At 39.3% G+C, this 15,200-nt stretch overlaps 1 protein-coding gene across 4 annotated transcripts in view; it reads right to left on the bottom strand.

Moving 5' to 3' along the window:
- Positions 1 to 15,200, bottom strand: part of arpp21 (cAMP-regulated phosphoprotein, 21) — a 338,413-nt gene that overhangs the window by 138,033 nt on the left and 185,180 nt on the right. The window lies entirely within an intron of this gene.

Genomic DNA, 15,200 nt, shown 5'->3' with positions numbered 1-15,200 from the left:
GAAGGGGAGAAGGTTTTATTCTACCTGGACATAAGCGCAGTGCTATTGAAATGCAAGAGGGAATTTGACCCAATTGAAAAGAACCTTAAACAAAAAGGAATTGAGTTTACCCTCCTTCACCCGGCAATGCTGAAGAGAGTAAGGGCGGGAAGGGAAAAAAGTTTTTAAGGATCCAAGAGAGGCAATGGATTTTGTAAGAAAGCTGCCATCACTTCAGGATTAAATGTAAATGTAAATAAGGTGGAAAGAGGAAATCAGGGGAAAGATGGATTGTAAATATTGTAATTGTGAGGAATATGAGGGGGATATTTTTCATAATGCTTATGTTTAAAGATGAATGTATATTAGAAGTAAGAATGAATACAGGGAGCTCAAGGATAGGGAGGGAGATACAAGTGGTAGATGGGTGCATTAGGCACATCTCTAAATGGCAGGGGGGATTGGCACCAATAGCATGGTTATTGGTGTCTGATGGGAGGTAAAGATAAATTGGGAGGGGGGAATATATGGGTTGTTTTTTTTGTTTTGCCATCAAAGTAATTTAAATGATGGTACTTTCAGTTATACGAGGGTGGGGGGGGGGGAGAAATAAAAACAGACTCTATGTATTACATGAATGTTAAAAAAAGAATATAATGTTTGATGAGTCTATGAAAATTAAAACAAAATATTTTTTAAAATCATTGATAAAGTTTTTAAAATGTCTTTCCAAAATCAAACATATGGATCAGGGAAGCTTAAAAATTTTTTTACATTTCTCACATAGTGGATCAATATCTCCATAAAAATTAGATAATTTAAATTTGGACATGAGTTCTGTGTACCAGCTTAAATTGTAATAAGCAATGCCTTGCACAAAATGAGGAATCATTAATCAAATTGAGAGTAGAGTATCAATCTTCAGCAGAAAATGTTTTGTTGATATCTCATTCCCAATCACTCTTAATCCCTGACATGGTGGATGAATTTAAATCCAATAAATGATTAGAAATACATGATGTTATCCACCATGAAAATAAAACTGTAAATTAAAAAAATAGATCAAGAATATTAGTGTTGTAATTTGTGGAAAATCCAAACATGGACTGAACAAAATATCTAATAAGTAAATATCTAAAAAAGTGTTTATTGGAAAGATTGAATTTAGCTGATAATTGTTCAAAAGAGGCAAAATTATCTCAAATAAAGAGATCATTAAAACTTTGAATAACTATTCTAAGCCATTCCTTAAAACCAGAATCCAACAAAGACAGTTGAAAAAGATGGTTGTCTATAAATGGACTAGCCAGTGAAAAACCATTAATTCCAAATAATTTCCTAAATTGAGCCCAAATTCTTAACCTATTTGTCATGAACGGATTGTGTATTAATTTGGAAAAGGAAAATGATTAAAAAATCCTAAAATTGCCAACATAGAAATTTGATAGGAGAACTGCAATTCAATTTCTACTCAAGAGGGGCAATTCACTGACTTATCCAACTGTAATAATAAAAGTAAATTACGTATATTAATAGCCCAATAATACAATCTAAAATATGGAAGTGATAATCTTCCATTTAATGTGGTCTTTTGAAGATGGGCTTTGCTTATATTTGTTTTTTTTTGTTGCCTGCCATATATCAGTAGAAATAGCCGAATCCAACGAGCTGAAAAAAAGGATTTGGGAATAAGAATTGGTAACACTTGAAAAAGATACAAAATCAAGGTAAAATATTCATTTTAATTGAAATAATGCATTCCATTATTGTAAAAGATAAAGGTGACCAACCCAACAATGATAGTTTGATCTTATCGAGTGATACCCAAAATTCTTTTTTAATAAGTTTTTATAACTTTCCATAATTGTAATTCCTAAATATTGGAAGTGTTATTTCACTATTTTAAATGGAAAATTTGATTAACCAGCAAAAAAACCTTTTGAGGGTTAACGTTCACTCTTGTGCAAAATTAATTTGTAACTCAAGAATTGTCTGAATCTATCAAACAAAATTAATATGTTTGGCAGAGAAAGATCAGGATATGAAATGAAAAGCAGTAAACTGTCCACATAAAGAGATACTTTATATTCAATTCTTCCTCTAATTATACCATTAAATTCTATACACTGTCAGAGAGCAACAGCAAATGGTTCTAACACTATATCAAAAAGTAAAAGACTTAACTGGCAACCCTGCTGTGTTCCCTATTGAGATTAAACATATCCAATTGCTGTAAATTTGTGCAGACTGATGCCTTAGGGCATGAATACAATAATTTAATCCATTTAATAAAATTTGGACCAAAATTAAGTTTGACTAATGCAGCAAATAGATACTCCCATTCCGCCCGATCAAACACTTTTTCAGCATCTAATGAAAGAACATATTCTGTCGAAGGAGTGGAAAGTAGATATAGAATGTTCAATAATCCATGTACATTACAATAAGAGTAACAATTTTTGATAAAACCAGTTTGGTCTGAATCTATAATAAGTGGTAAATATTTTTCTATGTGCCAAAATTTTTGATAGAATCTTCATATCAGCATTAAGTAATGATATAACAAATACATTCTATTGGCTCTTTCCCTATTTTTCAGAATAAGAGAGATACAAGCCTCATTAAATAATAAAGGTAGCTTCTCTTCATTAAATGAGTCAGTGAATACCAGATTTAAATGGGGTGCAAGCTGTTTGGAGAAGGATTTGTATAATTCTGCAGGAAATCCATCTGGTCCTGGAGATTTACCTGACTGTAATGAGGAAATAGCCACGGCTATATCTTCCTGCGAAATAGGTTTCTCTAAACTTGCACGTTTCTCTTGAGAAAGTACCGGTAAATTCAACCAATCCAGAAATTCCGACATTGGAATATAATCATTCTTAAATTCAGAAGTATAAAGGTTAGAGTAAAATTCTCTAAAGGTCTCGTTTATTTTGAAATTATCTGTTGTCATATTACCAACACTCATGCGAATCTTATTGATTTGATTTTTTAGCAGAAATTTCTTTTAATTGTTCACAAATATCAATCTATAGATTTAAACAATAAAGTTTGCAGTCAGTGTGATTGTAGTTCAATCTATAGATTGCCCATTTGATACACTAAAATGATCTTTCTTTGAAGAATGGACAGATCTGTTTGAAGTGAACATTTTTAATCCCTTCCTGAGGTGAGAACAAACCTAAAAAATGTCTACAAAATTAAACATATAAATTCTGTTGCATAATAAATACATTTTATAACATGTGGAAACAAAATCCATCTGTTTAAGACAAAATCTTAACTGCAACAATGGAAATGAATAGCAGACAACAGCATATTCAATATGCTCTCACAAACTATAAAGTGAGTTTGAGGGTCAATGTAAAGAAATGATTCCTTGTTCTTTTTTAAATTTAGACATACAACACAGTACCAGGCCCTTTCAGCCCACAAGCCTGTGCTGCTCAATTACACCCAATTGATCTAGATCCCCAGTACGTTTTTGAAGGGCAAGAGGAAACTGGAACACCCAGAGTAAACCCACAAACACATGGGAGAATTAATAAATTCCTTACAGTCAGTGTGGGATTCGAACCCCAATCCCAGTCACTGATGCTGCCAAAGTGTTTAGCTAACTGCTATGCCACCATTGAATATAATGTATATATAAAAATCAAAACAGTTATACCAGTGTCCAGAACAAAACTAAGGTAAAAGACATGATCTTTGAAATAACAATACACAATTAACTTCATAATATTGATTTTATAAAGTAGGCAAAAATTCCATCAATATGCCATGGTAATATAACATTCAAGTTCAAGATCATTATTATCTGATTGCACAAGTGCAACCCAACAAAACTGTGTTCTCCGTTCTTTGGTATAAAACAAGCAGCCACAGACAAGACATAACCCACATAGAAACAAACAATACATATGCAGAACAAATAGACATACATAAAAATGTATACCATATATTATTTAGTGAATATTAGAGTTTCATATGGTTAGTGTGTGCATTTCCTTTGGTCGTTCAGCATTCTCATTGCCTGCGGGAAAAAGCTGTTTCTCAGCCTGATGGTGTTGGCTCTGATGCAGGATTTTACTGTAAAATTTCACCTATACACCATCATAAATGGTGCTTTCAGTAAAAAAAAGAACAATGTGTCTTCAATTATTTTTACCTTTTCCATCTGTTGCCTATCACTTGTTTACTACCACAACTATCCATTATCATAGGCACATTGATAGTGTATGGTGAGGTCTGGGCCTGATGTCCCGCTTACCTTAGGAAAATGTATGCATAATATATCTCTTCTTCTTTCTTGGTGTAGTGATTGCCACGTGGCCTCTGTCTGGCTTGCCAAGCAGAAGCTCACGGCAAATGGCCTCTCCTATATTACTGTATCTGTAGCAAGACTTTTTGTTGGTGTCCCTCATTTTCACTGAGTTTGCTACTTCATGGCGTGAACAAGGCAATATAATTGGATAGATATGCTGGACTCATTAGCCTTGTTTGGCAGCCAGCCTAAGAGAAGAAAAACTCTAATTTCAAATCTGGGCTGATGGGGGTTGTTAGCCTAATCAGGCCATCTATCTAGCAGAAGGACACTCCAACGTAACACCTATGACCTGAGGACCTGGCTGTCATTGTCTCAGTGTACTAGGCCGTGACAGATAAACCCTGGGTGTAAAGGGTGGGGACAGTATTGCACAAACTGGATTCCACCTAAAAAATACATTATGCAGGCTCAAAGGATATGCCCATGTCTACGATCCTTCCTAAATCTACGTTCACGAAGTCAAGCCATGAGTGATAGTGTAGGATTACTCCTGGCCTGTACATAAATCAGCTTGTCACAAAATTGCTATCTTTTTTTTTTAAATAGTAGTGGAATGTACAATTTTCCCTCATGTTCTTCCCTTGTTTCGACGTAGGTTTACAATGAAGTCAAAAAGGACTTCAGCCTGACAAGTTAACTGTCACTTTGTCCACAGTTGCTGCCTGACTTGCTGAATGTCTCTGCTTTAATTCCTTTCTTAATGCCATGCAGAACGATTAGAAAAATGAAGAGTTAATCACACAGCAAATTACAAATCTACAGAACCACAGATGATACAAAAATATTTGTACAATACAATCCTACATTTTGCTCAAGTTAAGATAAAATGAGCTTCAAGAGTTAACAGACAAAATCTGTTTGACAATTAAACCAACAGATGTCACTTTTGAATAACATACAAATAACAGCAACAAACAGGATTATAATAGTTCAATTGGAAGTGATATTTCTCGCACATTATAGTGTGCAAATGTGAGGTAGTACTTGTGTGTGTTCCCATCTTAAAATGTGAGGATTTAATACCCCTGCAGCAGGCCTAGTAGGAAAGGGGAACAAGATGGCTGGAAATCATCTTTGGGGCTGCACGGTTAGTGTAGCAGTTAATGCAACACAATTCAGTGCCAGCACCTCTGGTTCGAATCTGGCACTGTCTGTAAGGAATTTGTATATTCTTCCAATTACTTTGTCAGTTTCCTCCGGGTGCTCCGGTTTCCTCCCACCCTTCAAACTGTATGGGGGTGATTGGGCAGTTAATTGGGGTTAATTGGGGTTAATTCCTCCCACCCTTCAAACTGTATGGGGGTGATTGGGCAGTTAATTGGAGTTAATTGGGTGTGATTGGGCAGCAGGGGCTCATCGGCTGCAAGGGCCTGTCACTGTGCTGTACATTTATTTTAATTCTTTTAAAAAAATCAGGTTCTTAAGTGTGTGGTAGTAGATCTATAACAGCCATGTTGGAAACCCCCTCAACTGCAACTCTGTCCTCCACAAAATCATCCTGACTCCCGAGCATAGCCACGCATTGGAGCCAGTTTTGTTGCCATCCCTACTTGACTAAAAATGGACAAGGCACTTTAGAACTCAAAGTCCCAAGAGCAAATGATATCCCTGTCAATATCATAAAATTGGTTAATAGCTTCAGTCATAAACCTACCGTCATATCTCTACAAAGTAGCTACAGGGATGCTGTAATCATGGCCATCTTCAAGGACACTACAAAGGGATCTCCTTGGGTTCTGACAGGAATTAAGAATCTCTGGGGTTCTCTCCAAGTGATCAGCTGCTCCTCAAATCACAGTAGGGATTCTGTTCATCTCAAGGATCACCAGCATACAATAACTCCAAGAAAAAGGCAGGAAGCAACATCAGTTATTATACATGTCCTTCTTTGGCTTCACTCACGCTATTGACTCTATCAATCAGAAAGGACTGTTGAACACCCTTATTGATTTTGGTCTCCTTCTGATGCTTCCTCCATGATGGTGTATGTGTTGTGAAAGGCCCAAAGATTGTTAATAGAAGAAAACCCAGGCTCAAGCAAGGCTATGCTATTGCTCCAATGGTTTTTTTCAACCATTCTCCCATGAGAGTGAAGCTAATCTTCAAAACTATTGGGAAAATTTATAGTGACCACATTCCAGAACCAATGTCAGACCTGCACTTGAGATGAGCTTCAAGATATTATTGATTTGTTTATTGCAGGATACGAGAGGATGGGCTGCATCCAAAAGACCATCACCCTCTGCCAATCTGCTCCCCTGCTTCATCATGTTGAACTCCAAAAAATAAAGTTTCATAGCAAGAACATGTGAACTACTTTCCAGCCACCTCAGCTGAAGGCAAACATTGATGATAACACTCACTCCTGTTTTAAATGTGGCAACACAGCCTTGGGTTTGGATTATGCTTCTTGATCCACAGATTCCATCTTACTTGCTGAGTGTTGCCAATTTTTTTGAAGTCTCCCTTTCAGATTGTTCCTTCTCTAATTGCACAGAATATTCTACTTCTTTCCATGCACACAGAACAAAGAACAGGTCCTTTGACCTAAAATGTCTATGCCAATATTGTTGCCAAAAATTCTGCTGCTTTCACGATCCATATTCCTCCATATCCTGCATTCATTTGTCTATCTAGAAGCCTCTCAAACATCATTATCATATCTTCTTTCACCCTACCCTGCCAGTTGATCGACATTTATCATTCTCTACATAAAAAGCTTTTCCTGCATATTTCATTTAAATCCCCCATCTCTCGCTTTAAACACATCTTCTTGCATATAAAGATTCTGACCATCTATCCTATCTAAGCCCTTCATAATTTTATAAACATCTCTCAAGAAAACAACCCAAGTTTGTCCAACTTCTTCTCAGAGCTCATGCCCTATAAATCATAGCAGTATCCTGGTAAATCTTGTTTGTATACATTCCAATGCCTCTATATTCTGTAATATAGTGGCCAGAATTACATGCAATACCCAAAGTGTGGCTGAACCAAAGGTTTATATAACTGCAATATAACATTTATTCTTATTGAATATTCTTATACTCAGTGCCATGACCAAAAAAGCAAGTATGTCATATGGAGTGAATCAAGAAAGTTTGCAGATGCTTTGATTGCAGTTAATACACAAAATTACTGGAGAAAGTCAGTAGGTCCATCAGTATCCATAGGAGGCAAAGATATATAACCAGCATTACAGCCAGACAATAACTTTGCTGAAGTTCTAAATCTCAGCAATAGAACCATAGAAAACTACAGCAAAAAGGCCATTTGGCCCTTCTAGCCTGTGCTGAATTATTCCTCGAGACCCACTGACCTGCATCCATTCCATAATCCTCAAGACTTCTCCCATCCATGTATCTATCCAATTTATTCTTAAAACTTCAGAGTGAGCCCACATTGACCACGTCATCTGGCAGCTCGTTCCAAACTCCAACCACTCCCTGAGTGAAGAACTTCTTCCTAATATTCCTCCAAAAAACCTTTCACCTTAAACCATGTCCTCTTGTATTTATCTCTCCCAATCTAAGTGGAGCCTACTCGCATTTACTCTGTCCATTCCCCTCATAATTTTCTGAACCTATATAAAATCTCCCCTCATTCTTCTACACTCTAAGGAATAAAGTCCCAACCTATTTAAAATTTCTCTGTACTCAACAGCTGAAGACCCGGAAACATCCTAGTAAATCTTCCTTGCACTCTTTTAATCTTATTGATATCCTTCCTATAGTTAGGTGACCTGAAATGCACACAATATTCCAAATATGGCCTCACCAATGACCTAAACAACTTCCACATAATATACCAATTCCTATACTCAATACTTTGATTTGTGAAGACTAAGATGCCAAAAGCTTTCTTTACAACCCTGTCCACATGCGACACCATCTTCAGCGAATTATGTATCTGTATTCCCAGATCACTTTGTCCTTCCAGCCTCCTCAGTGCCCGACCATTTACTGTTTATGTCCCACCTTAGTTTGTCCTTCCAAAATGCAACACCTCACACGTGTCTGCATTAAATTCCATCTGCCATTTTCTGGCCCATTTTTACAGTTGGTCCAGGTTCCTCTGCAAGCTTTGAAAGCCTTCCTCACTGTCCATAGCTCCTCCAATCTTAATGTCATCAGCAAACTTGCTGATCTAATTTCACACATTATCATCCAGATTACTAACATAGACAACAAACAGCAATGATCACAGCACCGATCCCTGAGGCACATCACTAGACACAAGCCTCCAGTCTGAGAAGCAATCATCCACTACCACTCTCTGTCTTCTCACATTCAGCCAATTTCAAATCCATTTTACAACTTCTCCATGGATACCTAGTGTCTGAACCTTCTGAACTAATCTCCCCTTGGGACCTTATCAAAGACCTTACTAAAGTTCATGTAGACAACATACACAGCCTTTCCTTCATCTACTTTCTTGGTCACCTCCTCAAAAAATTCATTAAATACAACCTTCCATGCACAAAGCCATGCCAACTATCCTTAATCAGGTCTTGGCTGTCCAAACGCTTGTATATCCTATCCAACAGAACACCCTCCAATAATTTACTCACTACTGATGTCAGGGTCCCCGGACTATAGTTTCCTGGTTTACTTTTGGAGCCTTTTATAAAAAGCAGAACATGAGCTACCCTCCAATATTCTGGCACCTCACCCGTGGCTAAGGACATTTTAAATATTTTTGACAGAGCCCCTGCAATTTCTGCGCTAGTCTCCCTCAAGGACCTAGGGAGCATCATGCCAGGCCCAGGGGATCTACCTTTATTCGCTGTAAGGCAGCAAGCACCTCCTCCTCTTTAATCTCTATATGTTCTATGCCACTACTGCTTGTTTCCCTCCCTTCCTTAAACACCATGCCAGTTTTCTGAGTAAACACTGATGCAAAAAAATTGTTTAAGATCTCCCACATCTTATTAATCTCCAAACATAGACAACTTTGATCTTCTAGCGGACCGATTTTGTCCTTTACTATCCTGTACTCTCAACATTCTTGTCGAAGCCCTTCGGGTCTACTCTCACATTATCTGCCAAAGCAACCTCATGTCTTATTTGTGCCTTCCTGATTTCCTTCTTAAGTATTAAGGTGGGAGGAAACAGGAGCACCTGAAGGAAATGCACGCAGACACAGAGAGGTGTGCAAACTCCTTACAGACAGTGACAGATTCAAATCCAGGTCGCTGGTGCTGTACAGTGCTGAAAAATCCATTACACTAACCATGTCACCCTTTTGTGATAGGAAATCTGTCAAAAATGGTGCCCCACAGGTATTGGGACTAGGAGTGAACAAGAAAGTCTGCAGATGCGTGATTGCAGATAATACACAAAAATGTTGGAGAAATTCAGCAGGTCTGCAGCATCCATTAGAGGCAAAGATATAAAACTAACACTTGGGCCTGAGCCCTTCATGTATGAGCAAAAAGCAGACAGGGGCCTGAATAAACAGACTGGGGCAGGAGGGAAGAAAGGGCGGGTGGGTGGACCACAGACTAACAGCCAAGGGTGTGTGTGTACGTACATATGAAATGGAGAGCTGAGGTTTCAGGGATAGATTGGATGGTTGGATTTACCCTCAATTCATGAAGGGTGACATTATTGAGATTTAAAAATTTATATGGAATACTGACTGGACAGTCATAATATTTTTCACAGGGCAGAGGAGTCAAGAACTAAAAGGCATAAATCTCAACATTATCAATCTAGCTGTCACAAATTCATCTGTCCATAAGTATCAGAAGTGACCACTGAACAACCCTTGTGGAGACAAAATCCTGCCTCCACAATGAAAATGCACTTTGTTGTGATATGTTTCACTATTAACCTGTTAGATGGGCCAGACTGCAAACAGATTTAACAATGAGATGCTGTGGGTCATCAGAAGCAGAACTGTATTCATTTACAATCTAGAGGCTCATGGCCTGGCACATCCCCAACTTTTTTATCACTATAAAACCAGGGGATCACCTGGTACCACATAGTACAGGAGGGCATGTCAGGAAAAGAACGAGGTGTAACTCAGAATGAGGGATCAACTTGGTGAAGTTACAAGACAGGACTCCTTTCTTTGGCTTGGCTTCGCGGACGAAGATTTATGGAGGGGGTAAAAGTCCACGTCAGCTGCAGGCTCGTTGTGGCTGACAAGTCCGATGCGGGACAGGCAGACACAGTTGCAGCGGCTGCAGGGTAAAAATGGTTGGTTGGGGTTGGGTGTTGGGTTTTTCCTCCTTTGCCTTTTGTCAGTGAGGTGGGCTCTGCGGTCTTCGTCAAAGGAGGTTGCTGCCCGCCAAACTGTGAGGCGCCAAGATGCACGGTTTGAGGCGATATCAGCCCACTGGTGGTGGTCAATGTGCCAGGCACCAAGAGATTTCTTTAGGCAGTCCTTGTACCTTTTCTTTGGTGCACCTCTGTCACGGTGGCCAGTGGAGAGCTCGCCATATAACACGATCTTGGGAAGGCGATGGTCCTCCATTCTGGAGACGTGACCCACCCAGCGCAGCTGGATCTTCAGCAGCATGGACTCGATGCTGTCGACCTCTGCCATCTCGAGTACTTCGACGTTAGGGATGAAAGCGCTCCAATGGATGTTGAGGATGGAGCGGAGACAACGCTGGTGGATCATGGGGGAAAAGGCAGGTTGCTGAAGCCAACTCCATGGCCAGATCAGCCATGATTTTGCTCGAGTCAGATGGTCTGTTCCTATTTCTGATGTTCTCTGCAGCTGTGGTTCATCCAGTCATGAGTGTCGGTGCGCAATTATATTGCTCATTAAAGGAGCAGACTCCACAAATAACCCCATTTTCAAAGATGGGGAGCATAACACACCAATGCAATGGGGAAAGCTGAAACTTTCTCTGTCTCCTCTATGGCCTCATCATGATAACAGATCCCAGTCTTCATCCAATTTGATTCACTCCAACTGAGAGCAACCAACAGCTGAAGGCTCTGGATGGAAGGCCCTGAAAACATTCTGGCAACAGTACTAAAGACATACTTCAGAACTTGCCACAACATCAGCTAAGCCACAGCTACAATGCTGGCATCTAACTGACAATAGATTTTCTTTTCCCCAAAAATAGACCTTTTTCACATAAATTATTCACAAAAAAAATCCATTCCAAATCTCTTTGCATCCTTAGTGTCATATCCATACATTTCCATCAATGTACATTGTTACATACATTCTCTAATTACACTGTAGCAACTTGTTACTCCCCACTCTATTGTTTGAGTGGCTATCCCTCCATCTCAGTCCCTCAATGCCTGGTGACAGAAGGATTTTTCCCTGTGTTCTTTCCCCATAGCACCCTTGTGTTGGCTGCGCCAAGCCTCAGTGCATCCCTCAGCATGTACTCCTGCAGCCTGAAATGTTCCAATCAGCAGCGTTCCCTCACAGACATCTCTGTCTGCTGAAAGACCGACACCTTTCACCAAGTTGATGAAAGGGCACCTTTCACCAAGTTGATGGTTTTCCAGCAGTTCTGGATGTCCATCTCTGTGTGCATCCCTGGGAAGAAATTCTCTTTCCAAAAATAGACTTTAATTGCAATAAATTATTTACAAAAAAGAAAACATTCAAAGTCTTCTTCACATACTTTGTGTCATGTTCATCATTGTACATTGTTTCATATGCTCTCTAAACCATTGCCTCCATTGTTTCACCTTGTCATTTCCTCCCTCCCCCTCCCACCCCACCCCTGTTGCTTTAGGGGCTTTCTCTTGGTCTCAGTCCCTCAATTCCTTGTGGCGGAAGGACTCTAAATGATATGAAAAATAACCCAGGTATGTCCTGTCCACAGGAAGCAGGACAAATTCATCCCAGACAATTAGTGCCTGACTAGTCTGCAATCAATATCAGCAAAGAGATGAAAATGATCATGCAGTAGCTTATTTTGCGTTCTGCCAAGATCAGTCAGCTGATGACCTCATTGCAGCCTTGGTCTGAACATGAACAAAAGAGCTGAACTCCAGGTGAAGTGAGAATAAGTGCCTTTGACATCAAGGTAGCATTTGATTGGCTGAGGCATCAAGGAGCCCTGGCCAAACTGGAGTCACTGGAAACGAGGGGAAAATCTTCTGCAGGTTGGAATCATACCTGGAACAAAGAAAAATGGTTGCAATACACAGAAGTGCTGGATAACTCAGCAGATCAAGCAGCATCCATAGGATGCAAAAGTCAATCCACATTTCAGGAATTTGGAAAAACAGGGATATGCCTGAATAAAAAGGTGGGGGTGAGAGAGGGAAGACGGAATTGCAGACTAACAGATAAGGGGCTAACAGAGGGAAAGGTAGAAGAGAAAGAAGCTGGGAAGCAATGGGGAGAGATGGACAAGGGCTAAGAAGGGTAGTTCTCCAATAGAAAAAGGAAGGTAAGTGGTGGGAACTCGAGGAAAGAAGAGGGGTAGGGAAAAAGAGAGACCATGGAAGAGGTTAATGAAAAGACAGATGATATGGTTGGAGATCAATCATTTCAGCTACAGGCCATTTCTGCAGGAGTTCCTCAGGGTGGTGCATTTGGCCCAACCTTCTTCAATGACCTTCCTTCAATTGTTCGCTGATGCTTGCACAATCTTCAGCACCATTTTCAACTCCTCAGATTATGAAGCAATTCATCCCCAAATGCAGCCCTACCTGGACAATATCCAGGCTAGGGCTGATAGGTGGCAAGTAACATTCACACCACATGGATGTCAGACTATGGTTAAATTATCTCACTGATTCTACACAAAGCTCTGGAACACTTGAACAGCAAAAATGCATGTATCAGGATGCTCCTTATGGACTACAGATGGCATTTAACACCATCATCCCCTCAAAACTAATCAGAAAACTCCAAGACCTGTGAGTTAATACCCCACTGTGTAATTGGATCATCAATTTCCAGACCACAAGAAGTTTAGATTTGTAAGAACTTCTCCTCCACTATCTCCAACAGTACCAGAACACCACAGGGTTGTGTTCCTAGCTCTCTGCTCTACTCATTTTACAAATATGACTGTGTGGCTCGGTATGACAATAACACCATCTAAAAATATGCAGACAGTAGTGAGTATGAATCAATCTACAGGATGGAGATTGAAAACATGGCTGAATGATGCACCAACAACAATCTTGTCACCAAAACTAAAGAGCTGATTGTTGCTTTCAGGAAAGCCAGAGATGTACACTCAGTGATCACTGGGGCAAGCAAATTTAAGTTCTTGGGAGTCACAATCTCAGAGGATCTTTCCTGGATCCAGCACACCAATGGCATCAAGAAGAAAGCACATCAGCACCTCTTCTTCCTCAGGAGTTTGCGGAGGTTTGGTTTTGCACCAGAAACCCTGGCAAATTTTTACAGAGGTGTGGTGGAAAGTGTGCTGACTGTCTGGTATGGGGTCACCAATACTCCCAAGTGTAAAGCCTTCCAAAAGGTAGTTGACCCATCCCAGGACATCACAGACAAAATCTTCCTCACTACTGAGAACATCTACAGGGGATGGTGCCTTTGGGAGAGCAGCAGTAATCATCAAAGACCCATATGGTCTGTTCTCACTGCTGCCATTGGGAAAGAAATATATGTGCCACAAGACTTGCACCATCAGGTTCAGGAACAGCTGCTACCCCTCCACCATCAGACTCCTCATGACAAACACAGAGACTCATTTAAGGACTTTTACTTGTTCACTTTATTGATTTTCTGTTATATATTTTCTGTATTGCATAGTTGGTTTGTTAAATTCATTATCTGTTTACAGTTCTTTTTTTACATGTTTACACTGTGTTCAGCTTTTTTTGCACTACCAATTAGTCATAATTCTTGTGCGCCTGCAGGAAAGAAGAATCTCAGGGTTGTACAACAATAAATCTGAAGTCTGAAATATCCAACAAGAGAAAATCCAAGCATCTCCACTTCACCTTTAATGGCATTACTTTCTATGAATCCCTCACGAACAATATCTTGGGGGCTACCATTGACTGGAATTGAAATGGAATAACTATATGTACAAGGTGGCTACAAGAGTAGGTCAGAGTTTAGGAATCCTTGAGTGAGTAACTCTTCCCCTAACTCCCCAAATGAAAGATTTGGATTCACCTTGTGTTCAATCTCACAAATATAATTAGATACAAATGCTTCCTGAAACATTGATATTTGTGTCTTCATGATATCCAATTAAACTATTCACCAGATCAGTAATGTAATAAGATTGAAATATCTACAGAAAAATTATCTACAGAAAAATAAATGCAAAGGTATATCGCAAATACCAAAATTTATCCAATATAACAGGACGCAAGAGTTACCTTCAATACATAATGTTAATTCACAATTAAAATGTAGACAACTTCAGCCAGAAATGAGGATTTTAGAGTGACTACATTTGGAGGACAAATCTATGAGAGTTGCCAATGGATCCTTTGACTATGTATGGAATCAAAAGGCACAATGCAACAAAACCCTCTCACTATACCAGGTAAAATGTCACAATAAACATGAACATGACATGAGAAAAATAATGGGCCTTCTTCAATATTTACAACCGAGCTGCTTCAGTTTGATTGACGGCTTTCTGGGAAAATTTTCTCTGATTCTATTTGTTCTGCAGTGAACTTGAATGAAACAGGTCTACCATTCTCCACATCTAGATTATATGTAATCTCCAAATTGTCCTCATGCTGCAGAAGCCTTGCACCTTACATTTCCTTCTCAATATAGCCAGGGACCAACCAAATTAAATTCACCTCAGTACTGTAAGTAGTCAGTACATTAGCCTTACCCCAATCTCTGAAACCTGTGCTTGAATTCAAGTGTTAAATTTGGAACAACATATCAAGTACAACAAGGGTCTTGGATAGGAAAAGTAATATCCAATGTAGAGCTCAATGAAGAGTATATT

The sequence above is a fragment of the Narcine bancroftii genome, chromosome 2 (assembly GCF_036971445.1).
Source record: "Narcine bancroftii isolate sNarBan1 chromosome 2, sNarBan1.hap1, whole genome shotgun sequence".
NCBI lineage: Eukaryota > Metazoa > Chordata > Chondrichthyes > Torpediniformes > Narcinidae > Narcine > Narcine bancroftii.
Note: the sequence above shows the minus strand (reverse complement) of the source record. Positions and strands in the feature narration are given on the sequence as shown.